The following is a 3358-nucleotide window of genomic DNA, read 5'->3' as shown; positions in this document are numbered from 1 at the left end:
GTCCTGTCTCGTGTCTAGTGTGTTCCCTTGTGGGACGCCAGGTGGCGTCCCTTAAGGGGAGGGTCCTGTCATGATCCTGTCTTCAGGTCACAGTTTTTAGTCATAGTGACAGGATCATGGCAGCCCAATGTTTTGAGTGAGAGCACTGGCTTTGTTTTTCATAGCCATGTGCTTTCTGTCTCGTCTTCTGACCCCGCCCCTTGTTTCCTCGTTAATTATCCCATCATTGTTTGATTCATGTCACCTGTTCCCCTCTTGATTTGCTCCCCTATTTAATGCCCTTGTGTTTGCTGTCCTGTGCTCGATCGTCTGTTTATGTGGAGGTTGTGTTTGCCTGTCACATAGTCTAGTCAGGTCTTGTTCATTGTAAGGATTATTTTATGTTTATTGTCTTGTTCACTGTTTGTTTTCAGTCTAGTCTAGTCAAGTTTATTATCTAGTTTAGTGTTTAGTCTGTCATTTGTCAGATCTTGTTTTTGCCCCCTCGTGGGTTTTGTTTTCCAGTTTTATTTAATAAAGTTACCCTTGTTCCCTTAGTCTGTCTGCGCTTGGGTTCTGTCTCCTGGCAATTCCTGACACAATATCAATTTTGCACCTGCTATTGATATTGAAATGTAATCAAACAATAAATAAATAAACCAATGGCAAAGGCACTGAATCAATGTTAGACTGTGAAGCTGATTCAGCCTCATGCTTTAGTTTCAGCTCTTGAAACTTAATTTTAATTAGGTTAATTCTTTCTTTTTCAGGAACATTTAAACAATGGACAGAAGTAGGAGGAGCAGGAGGATGTAAAGTTGGTTCCACATCATACATCATACATAGTTTTGACTCTTGACCCTTGATTTTCATTAGGTTAATTCTTTCTTTTTCAGATCAGTGTGGAATACTACTATTAGAAGGAGCAGGAGGAAGTAGAGGAGTAACAGGAGGAAGTAGAGGAGGAACAGGAGTAACAGGAGGAAGTAGAGGAGTAACAGGAGGAAGTAGAGGCGTAACAGGAGGAAGTAGAGGCGTAACAGGAGGAAGTAGAGGAGAAGCAGGGGGAAGTAGAGGAGGACCAGGAATTGGTGGTGGAGGAGGTAAAGCTGGATCAACATCATGCTTTAGTTGTGGTTCTTGACCCTTGATTTTCAATAAGTAAAGTCTTTCTTTTTCAGAACAATATGGAGTACGGCTACCAGAAGGAGCAGGAGGAAGTAGAGGAGGAGGAGGAGGAGAAAGTAAAGGAGGACCAGTAGAAAGTAGAGGAGGAGGTGAAGTTGGTTCACCATCATGCATTAACTAGTGTTTAAAAAAATACAACCTTATTGTAAAGTCTTATATAGTCAAGGAAATTGTTGCTGCTGTTAATTAAAAGCTTCATCTCTATCTAGTTTACAGGACAAAGGTATCATTTTCAAATATTTGAAATCATATTTTTTTAACTATATTGAAAAATAGTTATATTGTTGATGGCTTTCATGAGCGCTGTATCCACATCTTTGGTTTTGGCGATGTAATCCTGGCCAAAAAGAAACTGTTGCTATAGCTATCCAATCAGTAAAACACGTGAAGTGTACAGTAAATACTCGTATGCACAGGCTGGTAAAAACTACGCCCAACCCTTTGACATTAATGTGAGGAAGTGTCATTTTACGAGGCGGGAATCTTTCATAGCTGTGGTGTTGTCATTTGTTAGATTCTGCAGATCAACAAATCGAAAAGCTCCTGGATGATTAAAATCCTGTTTTATTTTGTGACTTTATCACCAAAACAACAAACAATACATTTTATCCATATTATGTGCCAACAGTCAAATGTAGGGCTATTATTGTTTTTTTACATACAGTGCTTGCATAGAATCATTATTTTTAGACGTGTGCTAGTATGGGGAGTATGGCGTATTGAAAGTTATATTGTGAAAACTGTTACAAGAGTATACGTTTGTAAAGTAAAGATATTGTAAAAAAAAAGAATGTTATAAATAAACATGGATGTTAGCAAAACACTGCACTATTTTCACTGAAATACCTTGGGTTTTAAATCTGCATTGTAATAGATGTTATTTATTTCCAGGGGCCAGGTTTGTGGATGAGAAATATGCACAGCTTGTTGCAAGGGTGACATCAGTGATTATTTGAAAAGTAACAACATGATACATAAAGAAACTTACTCAGAGATCAGAGCAGAAAGGACCAACCAAGAGAAAATGAGGAAGCTTTATGAAGCACTGAACTCTGGAGGAGAGACAATGTTAAAAATGCCTTTTATAATGCACTATGCAAACATGAACCATACCTCCTCGAAGACCTGGGTGAGACACAATCTACAACGACACTTTCCACAACTAACAAGAATGGACAATAAACTTTTAACTAACTAACAAAAATGTATTAATGCTATAATAAAGCATACACTCTAAAAACAAACGGTGCTTAATAGCACTAAAAATGGTTCTTGGCTCGTATTCATATAGAGGAACCATTTAAGTGCCATATAGCACCAATGAAGTACCTCTGTAGCACCGGTGTAGAATCATATTGTGCTATGTAGAACCATATATGGTGCTATATGAACCCAGTATGGTTCTTCATTGGTGCTTCATAGGTGCTATAGCACTAAAAATGGTTCTTCTATGATTACGGACCAAGTGCTTTTAGTGCTATTTAGCCCCGTTTGTTTTTAGAGTGATGCTCGGTGTTATTAATACTAAAGGAACTTGTGTAACCAAATCTACAGCCGGTAGCCTAGTAATGAATTGTGGTTATAATCTTAATCATGCAGTTGTAGGGTTAAAAATGTGTGGTTAATATTAGGTGGAGGGCTGAACCTGACCTGACCTGGCAAATGTAAGTACACCCTGATTTGTATGTAATACAAATGTCATATGCTTGCACACAGATTCAAAACAAACAGTTAAACATTACAGACTCTCAATGTTGCCAGCTTCTGATTGTAACCCTCCAAGTTGTTAATCTTGAAGCTAAACCTGTAGTTTTTATGTAATTAAGTCATGCTTTTTTACCAAATCTAAGTTCAAAAGTATCACATTATTTTCAGTTTGCTGACGTGGCAGCGGCCTTAGGCTCCATCACCAATGGAGGGTTCAACTTCTGACAGATGAAATTGAAGAGGATTCAGTCTGAACAATTTGTGGAATTTATTAAAAAAAATTTACTTCATTAAATGTGTCATGTTTTTAATTTGTTTTTGAGTATTTATACAAAAAAACAAAACAAGATGAGAGATTATGAAAAATGTAATTAAAAGTAGTGGCGTATTCTAGTTCTCAAAAAGAAAAGGTCAGGAGACAGGATAGCATGCACAAAGAAAACCTGAGCCAGGTTTTTTCTTTTTGCTTTAATTCGTGTGACAC

General features: G+C 37.5%; 1 long non-coding RNA gene across 1 annotated transcript; it reads left to right on the top strand.

Moving 5' to 3' along the window:
* The first annotated feature begins 950 nt into the window (after positions 1-950).
* Positions 951-2397, top strand: LOC135744211 (uncharacterized). The gene is made up of 3 exons (XR_010530679.2): positions 951-1082; positions 1161-1256; positions 2059-2397. It is a non-coding gene; the product is annotated as an uncharacterized lncRNA (long non-coding RNA).
* The last annotated feature ends 961 nt before the right edge of the window (positions 2398-3358 follow it).

This window comes from Paramisgurnus dabryanus, chromosome 6, assembly GCF_030506205.2.
Source record: "Paramisgurnus dabryanus chromosome 6, PD_genome_1.1, whole genome shotgun sequence".
NCBI classification, from domain to species: Eukaryota; Metazoa; Chordata; class Actinopteri; order Cypriniformes; family Cobitidae; genus Paramisgurnus; species Paramisgurnus dabryanus.
This window is presented reverse-complemented; position numbering and strand designations above follow the sequence as displayed.